Raw genomic sequence first — 16,049 nt, 5'->3', positions numbered from 1 at the left:
TGGAGAGGGAGAGTTTTCTTTTTTCTTCCCTTCTAGTTCCAGTGGAAGGACACACACACACATACACACACACACACACACACACACACACACACACACACACACATACACACATACACACACACACCTGAGAGTATATGGACAGGCCAGCTTGGATTGTCTGGTATTTTGTTTTTCATGAGGGTATAAAGTTGGTGGGATGGATCTGGGAAGGACTGGCTGAGGGAGTGATTGATCAAGATACATTGTATGAAATTACCAAAGAAATAAAATTACCAAAAAATGTTTCATATCATTGAAAATATCACAAATTTCTAATCATGTGCCACTCAGTTCATATAAGAATTCATGTTTTAACTTAACATATGTTTTTTCTGCTAGAACAACTGCAATCACCCCACAGGAGTAATAACCACACGTGATATTAGACTAGTAAAGATATGACCACTGGGTTTGTCCATATCCTCCTAGACAAGACACAGGCTCTCTACTAGGAGAAATTCATCAGACTGACTCTGGATTCTCTCAGAAGAACTTACTGGATTGTCTGTGAGAAGTGACTGAATTAATGGGAGAAGGAATGAAAAAGCAACTTAGTCATGGACAGTCCCAAAACTATACCATCATTCCTAAAGGTACAGGTCAAGATAAGCATTTAGGAGAAGATATGTCACCAGGGTGTTGCCTGTCATTTCTTGATTCAGAGAAACTTCCAGACTCTCCCTATAGGATCATCTACAAAGACTGATGTTGTACCTAGAGAGGAAAGCTATGTACATCATATAGATAATTGTATGTTGGTAGTGCTTTGCGAAGAACAATTAAAATATATTATGTCAGGCCGGGCATGGTGGCGCACGCCTTTAATCCCAGCACTCAGGAGGCAGAGGCAGGTGGATCACTGTGAGTTCGAGGCCAGCTTGGTCTACAAAGTGAGTCCAGAACAGCCATGGCTAACACAGAGAGACTTTGTCTCAACCCCCCCCCCAAAAAAAAAATATATATATATATATGTGTGTGTGTGTGTGTGTGTGTATATATATATATATATATATATATATATATATATATATATATAATGTCACTGCTCCCATAAACAGGTTATCATTTACTCTAATGATCTAATGATGTGGTTATCATTGTTAATATGTTAGAAGCAGGCTACCAGGAAGAGAGCTTACAGGCTGTGATCTTATAGTCTGGCACAAGGTCTCCTTCTTTCAAGACTTAGGGGAGGGGAATAGGATGAAAGAGGGAGGGAGGGGGAATGGGAAGATACAAGTGAGGGGATAACAAATAAGATGTAATCTGAATAACTTACTTAAATAAATAAATAAAAAAGAAAACAAAACAACAGAAAAAAAGAATCAATGGTGTATGACTAAGATCATGAAAGTTAAGCTTTTTTTTTTCTGAGACAGGGTTTCTCTGTGTAGCCATGGCTGTCCTGGACTCACTTTGTAGACCAGGCTGGCCTTGAACTAACACTGATCCTCCTGCCTCAGTATCCTGAGTGCTGAGATTAAAGGCATGCACCACAACACCCAGCTAGTTAATCATTTCTTAATGACAAGATGTGATGGAGACTGATTTACATTTAGAAATTTAGATGCTCCAAGATAGGAAAGATGTTTTCTTCAAGGCTGTCAAATACAAATAGCCAAAACACTAAAAATGTAATATTTATATAGTTCCTGATTGTTTCATGTTTCTTCTTGCTATAGATTGTTTACTGTATATGTGTATGTGTGTGTGTGTGTGTAATAATATAAATGTATATGTAAAAAATAAAAAATGTTTAATTAAAAAAAGAAAGTTAATAATTTCTAAGCATGGGAGCACACATTTCAAGGCTGATCAGGAAGTTTGCAAGTTTAAGCCCAGTGAGACCCTATCTCATAGAAAACAAAATAATCAGGTAATTAATAGGAAGTATATCCACTAATCAACTGTTATATAGCCCCTCCAAAGTGTTAATACCCCCCTCTCCAATGTTGGATCTGTTCTGTTTGTCCCATGTGACTGACCCTGTTATGGAAGAGAGAGAGCATTTACAGTCCATTTAACAAATTACCGATCTTTACACCATCCCTGGCCATGAATGATCCATAGGACACTGCACCTGACATTTGAGAAGCCACTGCATCTCTAACTATTACTTCTTGTAATAGTATTTGGGGAACACTCCTTACAGACCTTATGCTGAACACACACAAGACCTCTGTCTCTTTTCCCAGGCACTCTAAGAGGGATTCCTGCCAAACTAAATGTGACTTACCTAAAGATGATCTTGTGCCTTTGACAGGGGTTTTGTAGCCACATGGGTTATGTCACTTTCCTTATCTCTAAACTTCCCTCCTACAAGTCCCGATACTTTAGACAATAAAGCAATTAAAGTGGAACTATTTTTCAACTACTTCCAATCAGCAGCAGGTCATCCACGCCTTGCCTGGCTAGACTGTACCATCTCACACTCCAATTTCAGCTTATCTGTAAAGCAGGGAGAGCCACACTCTGATCCCTTCACTTGCTTTAATTCATTGCTCATTTAATGACACCAAAACCAGACGTGTCCAAATGTCTCCATCCACTGACATGTTGCAGATGTTCATGCTTCTGCTTTCTGAGGGTAAAGTTTCGACACTGAAGTGTTGGGTCTCTGATTGCTTCCTGACCATAGTAAGCTGTCTCTGCAACTGACATATGGATCATATACTTTTCCACCCTATTTTCCATGAGCACATATATGTGCATGCACTCTTCCCTCTGTAAGTATAACTAGTCACATTTCTTCCTTTGCTAATGGAAAGATCAAGTTAACTATAGTCATAGTAGCTCTGGTCATGTGTGTGTGTGTGTGTGTGTGTGTGTGTGTGTGTGTGTGTGTGTGTGTACATGTACATGCAGGTTCATGTGGATGTGGGTGGGTGTGCATGCATGTTTGCCTATGAATATGGAGGTCATCAGATAACCCTGTGTGGTGCTCCTCCTCAGTTTCAACCCACCCAAGGTCCCTCACTGACCTGGTATTCACCACGCAGGCTGGGCCAGCTGATCAGCAATCAACAGGCTCCATCTCTCGTTAGGTCCCTAGCACTGGGCTTTGTCAAGAGTATTCTGGGAATCTCGGCTACTACATCATGCTCCTGTGGAAAGCAACGTACCAGCTGAGCCTTTCCCCCAATCCTAGCTCCTTTCCTATCTATGTTGGTTCCTTTATTTAGCTTCACTGAGGAATGGACATTCTAAATAATGCATTGTAAAAATGAAGGCTGCCCTATTTAATTTCCATGTGATGTAGAAAAAGATCCCATATGTCAGGAAAATCAGCATTCATTCAGCGAATATTTTTGAAAGATTTCTAGGTTCCAAATCAGATTTAGATATCAACAACAAAGAGATGATGAGGAAACCCTTGCCGCATCAGAACTGAGCAAAATAGCAGACCACCTCCTCCTGCCAGCCTTGGTTTTCTGATATACATGGTCAGAGAGAGGTCTAGGGGCAACAATTTCACTCTTCTTAAGTCTGTTATTTCCCTAACCCATACTTACTTTTACAAGCATTCTTCCTTTCTATAAACATGAATGACATAGCTGTTAAGTTGAAAGTCATTGTCTGCACTGTAAATGTCTGTTCAGGCAGATGGCTATGTGCATTTATTATCTTCATGACACTAGTAATAATCGGGGATGGTTTTACATACATCTGAAGGATCTGAATATTTTGAGTCCAGGGTTTAGCTATATTTATCAATTCCTAATGTAATTTGTCAATTATAATTTCTAAATACACTAATTTGCTTTTTGTGTGCTTTCTTCATCCTCATAAAAATTAACTCAAATACTTGTGTGTAGGGCAGTTGATAAAAATCAGTGCTCTCTGTATATTAAGATGTCATCAGGCTTTAAATGGTTGCAAACAACAGTTAATGAGGAAGTATGACTCACATTTTAGCATACTAAATAATTTAAATTATATGTACAGGCAAGCTGCATTTCACTGTTCCTTTGCTAAGGTGATTTCAGGCTCAAGACAAGGTATTGGCAATGCATGGAGAACTGGCCTTCTGACCTTCCAGAATGAGGATCCTCTGATAGATGTCAGCTTCGAGTGATATGTTTGTAGGTAGACTTTTAAATCCCTGCAGAATCATTCCCAAGGAACCTTAGAAATGGCCCACTGAATCTTCGTGTCTAGAGTTCTAGAGGCCCTTGGTGAGAAAGCATCTTAAACACATTCTTTCAGAGTGTTTGGACAAAAGAATGGCCAGGTTTTAATTTATGTCCCATGTATATGGGAAGAAGGTAGATAAGGAAGGAGTGAAGAGGAAAGAGGAAGAAAAGGGTGTTCTGGTCCAGCATCCTGGCTTCGTCCTATTTTGTACAGCATTATCTTAGAAATGAAGCTCAAACTGCAGGATCCATATCCATTATTCGTTTATTTATCTAAATCAAATCCTTGATCTCTTCCTTGAATTTCACCCTTAAAATTATATTTATAATGATTTCATGAACAGCCAGGATTGTTTAATGGAGAGTACACTGAGCTCTGTGAGGAATAATTAAACTGGGACTTTACGAATTCTGAAAGTGTACCCTTGACAGAAAAGAAAAACAATCCTCCATTTTACTTGTTTCTGTATGCAAATTCAAACTCTGCATGGGCTGAGGAATCTGCTTTCCAATATGAAACCATTCTTGGCCTCTTTGAACCACATTCAGGGAAGTAGCTATGGATTCTCCTTCCTGTATCCTCTACTCTCTATAGTTATATTTAGACTCCATGCTTTCCCTGTGTTCCCCACTGCCTGAATTACCTCCTTGATGCATACATCCTTTCCAGACTTACACAGCCACCTAGGAACCTCCCGTATCGTGTTGGAGACCCAGTCATTCTAACAAAGCAACAGAAGTTATTATATTTCGATTGCACATATATCAACCCCAAAAGAGATGGGATTCAGTTTCAGGCTTTGTGACACTGGGGACTTGTTTAATATGTGACTCTGGTCTACCCCCTTTTAAAGAGGAGAATTCAGAATGATTAGAAAAACCATTAGAACTTAGAGCCATTGTAATGTCACCCTCCTTCAATTTTTCACCAATTTTGATTCATACACACACACACACACACACACACACACACACACACACTATTGGTTTTTGTTTCTCACATAAGATTACAAGTTACTTGAGGGAAAAGCTCTGTGTGTGTGTGTGTTGCACATATGCATACATATCCAATTTCCTTCTGTATACTCGAAGTTGTACATAATAAGATTGGTCTATTATATAAATAATTTTAAAATGATAAAAATGATACTAGTCAAGTTAGTGTTTGAGATTGATTACTGATGTTTGTGTAGCCAACTTACTCTATTCAAAATGGTCAAGCCTAACAGAAAGCTCTTTGTGGCTGCAAAATGCATAGGTGAGCATAGAGAATAAGAAGGGAGAGGAGAAGGAAGAGAAAGGAAAAAGTAAAAGGGAAGGGGAGAAAGAGCAAAGGAAAGAAAGGAAAGAAGGGAAGGAGATGGAGATGAAGGGGAATAAGACTTCAAAAAGCTCTGAACAAAGTGCTTGCAATTCCAAACCTTTACACTATACACCTTTGCAAGATATCCTAGAACGTATACACACCTATAACACAGAAGAAAGTTTCAAAGATTGACAACCATCCCCTTCCGGCTTTGGAAAAGAGAAAAAAATGTGAGCATTCTGCCTCCCATGGATAGCAGGTTACCAAGAAGAGACTGGATACCCTATGAGCATATACAGGGGGAGGTAATCCCCCTCAAGAACAGTCACAGGGGAGGGGAATAAGGGGAAAATGGGAGGGAGGGAAGAATGGGAGGATACAAGGGATGGGATAACCATTGAGATGTAACAAGAATAAATTAATTAAAAAAAAGTACTTGTAACCGGACAGGGTCAATGAGTGACACATGGCGGTGCAACATGTCCACAGATAGCCCAAACATTTCCACAGATAGCCCAAACATGTCCACAGATAGCCCAAACTGTGGGGTGGTATTCCCCTTTTCAAGGTGAGCCATTCAGTGGGAGACTCTGTTGTGTCTCACATTTTATCTTTGCTCCCATGGACTTCCTTTCCTTTTAAGAGGAGACACGATGTTGAGAATGTTTGCATTACTCTCCTTTGCTCAGTCTATTTGGGTATCTACACATTTGAATCTGTATAAGCAGAGAAAAAATAAATCTCTTTCTTAGAGCTGAGTTGAGTTAATCTTAGCCATGGATAAGATGTAAAAAGGAGGTGATAATAGTCTCAGCTGATGACTGTGTTTACAGCTATTCTGTCTCCAGAGAAAGGCCACCTGCCCTCTTCTTGTATCAACACAGGCTGAGCCAGCCAGGAGAGGCTCCCAGGCAGGGCTTGCAAATCCTTATCCTGTTACCAGTTTTCCGTTTTCAGATGCTGAGTGCTGAAGCCTTTATTTGACTTGTTCAAGAATCCTACACCAAGAACTATGGTGAAGTCCTTCAAAGAACACATATTTGCATAGCATCCAAAGCTTCCTTAATCCTCCCTTCTCTCTAAAATTAAAAGTATGTTAGTCCATGAGTGTGATGGCAGACATGTCCAGAAAGCGGAAGGCCCCTAGGCCCAGCTCTGTGGCTCCTCGGTGGAGGGGCTGAGCTGGTCACATTGTTTGACATTGGGGTTAGTTTTCAGATAGTGAAATTTCAGTTACCAGGTGCCAGAGGCAATTTATCAGACACTCATAAAATAAGGATCAAAAAGCTCATGCGCCGCCCAGTGCATCTGGGATCTAGGAAGGAACGCTCCGATCCCACCATCCTTTAAACAGCTCTCACTTAAAGAGATTGATGTTTATAATAACAAGAAAAGGAGAAAGGGGTCAGGTCAAATCCTGTGGAATAGCAGGTGTTGTTTTGAGGTTTTTTGCTCTGTCTTTTTTTTTCTTTCTTAAAATGTAATCTAAAAGAATATTGAGCTGTTGTACTGAATGTTCTCCATAAGCATCCTTAAAATGTCTGTCAACAGAAAAATATGACTTGAAAACCAGTAAACAGAAGTCTTGAACCTTTAAAGAAGTTTTAGATTTTTCCCATAAATTTCTCAAAACACTAAAGGAACTAAATAAAATAAAAGTTTAGCACTAAACAGACTTCCCAGGTCATATTTATCTATTTATGTTTATGGAGGAAAGAGAGGAATAAAGAAAGTAATGCCATTATATTATAACATTGAAAAGAAGAAAACAAATCAAATAGATTAACATTTTCTGAAATGGATGATGTCTAGCAAATTAATGTTATGTGAATTGTGAGTAACTAACTACACTTGTGCCTGTGTAAATCTTTTGCTCTCCATTATTTCCTTGAAGGGATCAGATTTACATGAGATCCTAGATGCACAATTGAACAGGGCTTGTGGCACGAGGTCTGGGCTCCAAAGCCTGCATTTATTTTGGCACCAGGTGGTCAGTGCTATCACGGAATGTCACCTTCTCTCTTTCCATTGATTTGAAATTATAATATCTAAAGCTTTGGCTAATTAAAAGCCAATTTGGGATATCCATTTAATTAAGCAAGCCTTTCCTTGTCTTCTGAAAATGTTTGGATGAGTGTGCCACAAAATGTCATGAGCCTTAATCTACAGGGTAACACTACTGAGCGGCGGGGGTGCCTTTTGGAAAGGGACCTTGTTGAGGCAGTCCTTACGTTTGGGGCGTTGGGGACCCCACCCTGTTCGGTCTTTCTCTGTGTGTTAACAGGTAGTTTGGTTTAGGGCTACCACATGCTTTCCATCTCTGCCACCCAGCCACATCACCAGAGCCCTGAAGCAATGCACTGGAATGCACTGGAACTGGAAAAACGTTAGTCAAAACAGATTCTTCCTTTTAGAAGTTAATTGGTTTTGGCTATTTTGTTATAGAAAGTGAAAGGTAACGCATATACCTAAGTTCCAAATGCCGATTTTCTTCCCATTACGTTAAGCAACTTAGGAACAGTGCACATTATATAGTAGTCATAATATCCTCTTAGAGTTCATCCATGGGAAATCTGAAGTTAAGTCTGTGTCCTATGAGAGGAGACCACCTTGTCTGTTTCCATTTACTCATCTTGCTGCTTTAGGCTTACTCGTCACTCATTTGCGCGCTCTCCCCCCCCCCTCCTCTCTTCTTCTCCTCCTCTTCCCACACCTTCTTACTACTCTTTCTCTATTTCTTGTGATACATCTTGAATTCTTCTTGACTTGTAAAAGACATGGAGAGGAAAGAGAGGAAGGAAAAGCAGAAGCAGGAAAAGGACAGAGGTCAGAAGAGAGAAAGCAGAAAGACAAAGATGGAAAGAAGATGGAAAATACAAAGTGGGAGAATAAATAAAGTATGTTCAAAAGTAAAATATAGTATACAAAGGCTAGTTAAAGACGAGAACTCAGAAATAATGAGGAAACAAGGTAAGAAACAATTTTAAAAGGAAAATAATGGCTTTTATAAATGGAAAAATTCCCCTACTGTACATATTTCTAGCTTTTTTAACTTGTTCGCTGAACATTTGAGTTCTTTAAAATACTTTAATACAGTTAGAGAAACTTAATACTATTAAATATGGACAAAAGATAGAAGAGCGCAAGATGCCTGGATAAACAATGGGTTGATGTGAAGATAGATGAACAGAAGGATAGACAGACATACAGACAAATAGAAGATTTGGGCCCTAGAAAGTGCTTTGTTATCATCACAGTATTTCATAATAAATACAATCATTACAAAAGGAATAATCAACTTCACTGCCAGACCTTAGCTGACAGTACTGAACCAAGAAGGTATATTTATAAACATATCAAACTTGTGAATGGGAAGGGACAGGGGTGGATGCTTAGCAAACTCAGACAGTAAGAATGAGTTTCTAGTTCAGCCAACAAGAAAATATTATTTTCCAAATGTGTTGGACACAGAGAAAATAAATTGAAGATAGCATGTGAGACACTGTCATGTGTTGGACCTACAACTCACACATGGGATCCTTAATTCAAGTATTTGGAGAAGACGAAAAGTCAGTTCTTAGGAAATATATTTTTCTTAGCCCTCAGCCATTCCTAAATATCACAGTTCTTTGGCATTCTTGTGAGAATTATATATCTTGGGGGTTTTAAAATTACTCCCCCAAAATTCACATTCTCTGGGCCAATGGCAATTGAAGGCATGGGGGCTAAAGGACTTTGCATCAGGGGATTCCTGCTGAGTTACTGAGAAGGTCTGATATGCTGGCATCTGTCTCACAGCAGAGAACTGGGGCTGGAGCCAAAATAGTTTTAGGTAAGTACTCTCAAGCCCTTGGCAAACAGGGCCCATACAATAGTCAGGCCAGTGGGCACCAGATAAATCGCCATCTCTGATTCCTTACTTCATGACCAAATGGAATACATAAGTTGCAGCCACTGAAGAACATGGGTCATTTTCAAGTTCCCTGGGACTTTAGATAGCCAACTGTCCTTTGCACTTATTATCCCTAAAGTCAGACAAGATCCAGTTTTCAATGAAAGCTCAGCCTAATTGAGCAGCACAGAATTTATCCCAAATTTGGAAATGTCAAATGACTTTGTAAATCTATGATTTTGATGATAACACTCAAATCTTCCATGTTGGCTTCTAGGAGCAAAAGGCCTATAGAAACATCATAGTGACCTGATGAGTCATATTCTAAATCTGTAGATCCCAGGAGGGCTACAATTAGAAATGGCAACTGCGCCATTTCAGGTTTTTGTTCCAGGCTATTATGGTTAAAATTGTATTGACCAAAAACTATTTGCTGAACCTTCAATGTCCACTTCCTCAAAGACATAATCTTATTTGCAAATAGTTGTTTTTGATGCTCTGTTTAAAATGAAGCAACACTAGATTTGAGTGGGCTCTAAACTCAACAGCTGGTGTTCTTACAGGAAGGGCATCGAGAGTCCCAGAGACTTGATACACAGAGAAAAGATGGCCATGGGAAGACAGATTCAGAATCTGGGTGGAGCGTCTTGGAGGCCAAATATAGCAAGAGTTTGAGCAGACACAAGGAGCCAGAATAAACAGATAAAACAGAACCTACCTCAGAGCTTCCACAAGGAACTTATGATGTCAAAATTTGGATGTGAAATGCCTAGCCTACAAAGCAAGAGAAAATGTACATTTTAAGTCAGAAATTTGTCTTAAATAGGTGACATAGCCTTGGAAGCAGATCTGTAGGACATGGAGCATAGGACATGGAGAATCCTAGGTAACTTGGTACAGTGAAATTCTGGGATAAGTAAAGATACATGTGGCATCCTGATTATTGCCCTCTCCCCATTTCTTATGAAGTGAACACACATTAGGTGCAAAGTGCTACATATTTAAAGTGATTAGAACAGGAAAATGAGAAAGACAGTGCTGATCATCTTTTCATAGAATTTGGAGGAAGTTTGCAAGAACTCAAAACCATGACCAAAATCACCCTTAACAAAGTCAAAGTCAGACTTTGAACATGTACTGTCTAAATCAAAATCACCTAACTCTTAAACAGGTTAGACTCCTTCATAGAACTAACTTAAAGGAGGGAAGAAAAACTGAGCAAATTACTATACCTAAGCCTCCTGGTATAGGTATAGTAATTTCAATATATTCCTAATAGGTGAATATATTGAAATCTGGATGCAGATTTCAAAGCTACACATAATTCATGGCATTAATCTTTGTTCCCTTACTCCATCTTACCTTGTTCCTGCACTATTACCACCCTCTCCCCTCTATTTAAGCTTTGTCATACATACCACATCTTTGATAAACTTAGGAAAGTATAGAAAAGCCATATCTTCTTCAGACAGAGTTAGGTGTGGGTCACACAGCGATTCATTCATGAAATACTGTCCTGTCATACTACTCTCCTGGATCAATTTTTTCCATTGGTTTCTGACTTATGAAACCTGAGTACCATTGTATATAAACACACAGGTATATACTGTATATAAACACACAACATTGTATCCATTGCTGTCCTAAAACAGCAGCCTGGAGGACAACCAAAAGACTCAGATACATGCTAGAGACCACAGCACACAAATTACATCTCCATTACAAACTCAATTCCTAATAGTAGAGTGGCCTTTGCTCACCAAGTACTCTTGGTGTGTGTCATGCAGTGATTCCCGCCTTTACCAATGATATATATCTCTTGTCAAGGAAATACAGTGAAACAATTTGGAAGCTAGGATCACACACAAAATAAAACGTGATCGTGTCCATTCAGTTCAATATATATATGGAAGCACATAGGCCAAATATACAAATGACATGAATCTTTGACAACTATAACAAGACATGTTTCATTATCATATGGCTCTCAGATTGTCAAAAAAAGTCTCATAAATATTTCTATGCTTTATGTGTTAATGTCACTGGTAAGTAAATAAAAATGTAGATTAACGTATAAATGTGTAGACTTTGGGCTTTAATAGTTTTGGATTTGTTCACGGGCTATTGAGGCCCTGTACAACCCATTAATCTTTCTGCACACTCATTTTCTCACTTATACAATGGATATAATAATCAATTCTGAGAGTTTACTGTAAGGATTAATTATTAGAACACGCATTCAGCAGTGTAATTAAAAGACAAAATATCAATGAACTTATTATACAATGTATGTTTTATAAAAAGAAGTAAGATTTCCATTTAATTTTGTTTATTATTACTGCTAGCATATGTGTAAGCATGGGAGCGCTCAGGTGCCATAATAAGTATGGCAAGGTCAGAGTCCTTTCCCTTCTTTCACTGTGGATTCATGGATAGGATTTAGTTCATAACGTATATACAGTAAATACTTTTACCATGAGCCATCTCCCTGGCAGTAACAAGTTCCTATTATAAAAATATGTTCATTTTGATGGTATATATGGCAATGTGTGAGAAACATAAAGTAACGTAACAACTCAAAGTGCTAGAGATGTTGAAAGCATTAACATTAATTCCTCAAAAGAAAATAATTTCCTTGAGACAAAACTTTAAAGAAAATACTGCTTGTGGCCTTAAAGATCTTAGCATCATGCTAAGCAGATGCTTATGCAAAATGCAAGTTAGTATATGGATGCAATCCAGGGAGGGTGGGAATAAACAGGATGCTGTGTGGGATCTGGATCAATAGCATGGAAGGGACTGGTCCTATAGGGAGACAGATGGTAAGAAAAGGGATGGCTTTCCCCTGTGGAAATCAATGAACACCCTAGTACCCAGTCCATTCTTTGGAGTACTCATTCTGAGAGGTGTTGGGTATAGTGCTCTACAGCTCTAACTCCAGCACTCAGGAGTCTGAGGCAAGAGGTTTATAAACTGGATGTCACTCTGCCCTACAAAGAGAGTCTCAGCCTACGCTGGGGTACCAATGAGGCTGCCCTCAAAAAATTAAAAGTTAAAAAGCTGTTATTGATCAGAGACCTTTCCAGGTTTTAAATTTTCAGAGCAAGGTAATGATTGCCCTTTTTAAAGAATGATTTCATATTCTTCTGAGTTTGAAAATATGTGTTCTTCAACACAAATACTTAATACAACATCCCCATATAATGTCCTCGAAAGGGGAACATCTTTGGCCTGTGCCTTCAGAACATTTCATCAGAGACTTTCTTTAGCTGTGATCTCCAGTGAGCTAGGGGCACCATAGTCCTCCAACCTGTGGTCATTGTTTCAAAATACAAAATGATACAACGTTAACAGCAACTACTCATATTGAAAGCATCTAAATGTATAATAACCAAGCCAATTTATTACAAAGTTCACTAGGATTCTGTTTGCTTTAAAAGTCAGGAAAACTCCACTCTCTTACCTCACGTGGCTTATCCTCAGAAAACGTGCTAAAATTGATAGTATCCTCTCTCTACACACAAGCAAATACTGTGTCTGAAGATGTGATAAGGAAATTATTTTCCCTAAAACAAAGACAAACAGAAAAGATAAAACAGAAACAGTGTTTTACTCTTCATACTTTCAGATGACAATTAAAGGGCTTGGGATTGATTGTTCCCCCATTGGAGTGACCTGAAATTTTACAAAGTTATCTTAGGAATTCTCCACTCCAAAACCAAGATTAGAGTCTTAATTTAAAGTGTAAAATCTATGTTTAAACCACGCTCCAGTTTCCCAGCACCAATTGTAAACCAATAGCACAAGTAAAAGCAGAGACAGGAAGGAAGGTGGTGGCTAAAAAGTCAGCCGCTCCTCTGCCTTTGATGTTATAAAGCAATATCAGGCTGAAGATAACTTCTGTTCCTTAAGTTGCTTTCATTTATTGTGTTTACAGTCTTGATATATAGCATTAAGTTAGTCAAAACTGCAAGGTCACATACACACATAGAGAGAAATACAATACATATACACACAAATGCACCATACTTTTGGAGCCCCGTCCTATATGAAAGTGCTGCCCCTCAGGTGGATGAAAGGAAAGCTAGAATGAGACTGCCAACATAATGGCAATCCTTAAAACAGCCGAAATGGCTGAGAAAGCAGACTGTCTGCAAGCCTGGTGCCTGAGTGCCCATCCTGGAACCCACGTACTTAGAGGGGATCGCTGACTCAGGAAAAAAGGACTCTCGAATCTACGTAGGTGCCACAGGGAATGCCATGCCTCCCTGCATGCACACACAACATAAGTAAAACTGTAACACAGTATTTTTGAAGAGTATTAAATTTATATATGTATGTGATGGGTTAAACTGAAATCTCTGGGATCTTAGGATGTGATTCCATTTTATATATGGCCTCCCAAAGAGCCAACTTTGTAGCGATTATTAGATCTGTACTTAACTTCTGAAATAAACTTGTATCTCTATATAAAGTAGTCACTGCTCCAACAAAGCAAAAGATCAATTATCATGAATGCATTTTAAACAGAAATTTGCATAAAAGCTAATACATACAGAGGAATATTTAATTTCATAAAGAGAGAATATCCCATTACTTAATTTGGAAAAATTCTATTAATTCTTCTTCTGATTTGTTATTTACTCCAAAGAATCTCTCTTTTGGTGTCAATTCTATAAAGAAATATCAGTAACCCTTGTTGTCCAGTGTATATTCCAATATTCTGATTGCTGGTCACCACAAACAGAAGTGGTGTGTGCACACACATTGGCATGTATGTGTATGTGTGCATGCACATGTATCTGTGTGTGTGTGTTGTGTGTGTGTCTATCTGTCTAGGTCTATGGGTGTCTATGTCTATGTGTCTACATCTGTGTTTACCTGTGTCTATGTTTCTATGTCTGTGTATCTCTGGGTGTGTGACAAGCAATGGTCTATTCTTTCCTTAACTCTGTTGAATCATAAAGATGGCAAGCAAATAGGCATTTGTCATCCCTTCTTTACATATTGGCCTCTAACACCATCAGCAAAAGCCAAGGAGCAGAATCCTCCCATCTCTGAGCTCTCCCGTACTGATTCAATTAGCTCAAAATTTTGCTGAAACACTTAGCTAGGTCTCCATATTTCCCGAGGCATAATGGAACAATTTATGCCTCACTCTATAAAAGGTTTGTGCATGATTTGGTTTACTCCTGAGAAACATAAGGCCTAAAAGGCAGGAACATCTACCCACCCAGCAGGAATGCTTTCAGGACTGGATCATGTTTTTATACTTGCAATGCACCATTTAAGAGCTACTGTGGTTTTCTGAAGTTCCATTTGCGGAGCATTAAACATGGGGCCATTCTTCTTTATGCTGCATTATGCTACATTATACTACTATATTCCAAAGTTTTTTTTTAACATTTCCTCCCGAAAATAAAAGACATCTAAGTTCCTGGGGGGTAGTGTTTTTGCACTCTCTCTATTTTAATGCTCTGCTACTTTCAGAGCGAAGCTAAATTAGCTCACAACTGCACAGAAACCAGCCAACATTCCACAGCCAAATACTGCAAACACCCAATTTAAGCAAGGATTTCTTAGCACAGCTATTTCATTTAATAACTACAGGATGCTACTTCCTCAGCAAAGATTCCTGAAATATAAACCTAATATTCCTGTCAACTATTTAAAAAATATTGACTTTTTTCTCTTTGTAAAGTTTAATTTTTTTTAAATTAAGAACTGGGGATATAACTTGGAGGTACAGGGCTTCCTAGCATTCTGAATATCCTGGGTTTAATACCAAACACCATAAGGACACACAGACACAGAAACACACACACACACACACACACACACACACACACACATATGTGCGCACACACGAGCGCGCGCATTCACACACAAATATGCACACACAAAATGAGAGAGATAAAAAGAGAGAATCTCATATTAGAATTACCATTTTAAGGAGAGAATGGTTTAACAATTTGCCTTAACACATCTAAATAATAGCCATTAAAGTATATTTAATCCAAAATTCAAAATGAAAGGTAAAAATGTTGCCAGTCTCATATTCATTGTACTTAAAAACCTATGCAATCTATATGTCTTTGTAAAATAATCATAATAAAAAATAGAGTTAGAACAATACATGGTGATCAAATAGAATGAAGTGACTTAAAGCATGATTAAAAATTCAAATGGGTGAAATACATGGTTAGAGATCTCAAAGCTAGATGTTGGTCAAGCCAAGGTAGACACTCAGTAAATGACGCTAAGTAGTTATTTTCATTAATGCAAGAACACAAAGAGTGACTTACACAAATGGCAGAGCATCCTTCCAATGTTCCTCCATAGCCATGATAGAAGGAACACAGAACGAACAATGTCTCCATCAACAACTGCCTGACACTTCCTGGAGTCAGTCACAGATTTTTGTTTGTTTGTTTATTTGCTTGTTTTTACTTTGGCACATATTCTTTAATGAAAGAAAATTTCAAAAACATGTGATTGAAAATTCCGTGGCAATTTTCAGTTATCAGAACCCAGTGATTACTAGTGACTATTCTTAGTCATAACTAACAGGACTTCATCAGTCCTGCTGCATTCATCTTTCTGTACCACTTTCTCCAAGACAGATATTTAAGCTGGTTTTATGTTTTATTTTGGTTTTTTTGTTTTTGTTTTTTAT

The 16,049-nt window shown here is 38.4% G+C and overlaps 1 long non-coding RNA gene across 1 annotated transcript in view; it reads right to left on the bottom strand.

Annotated features, from left to right (window-relative positions):
• The window catches only part of LOC311603617, a 55,607-nt gene extending 39,814 nt beyond the window's left edge, over positions 1 to 15,793 (bottom strand). Inside the window, exons 1-3 of the long non-coding RNA XR_014781184.1 lie at positions 15,679 to 15,793; positions 12,837 to 12,939; positions 10,092 to 10,147 (exon numbers count right to left, since the gene is read on the bottom strand). This is a non-coding gene — a long non-coding RNA (uncharacterized lncRNA). The remainder of the gene's footprint in view (positions 1 to 10,091; positions 10,148 to 12,836; positions 12,940 to 15,678) is intronic.
• Positions 15,794 to 16,049: the final 256 nt, after the last annotated feature.

Source organism: Acomys minous, assembly GCF_964271855.1.
Source record: "Acomys minous genome assembly, chromosome: 8".
Classification (NCBI taxonomy): Eukaryota; Metazoa; Chordata; class Mammalia; order Rodentia; family Muridae; genus Acomys; species Acomys minous.
Note: the sequence above shows the minus strand (reverse complement) of the source record. Positions and strands in the feature narration are given on the sequence as shown.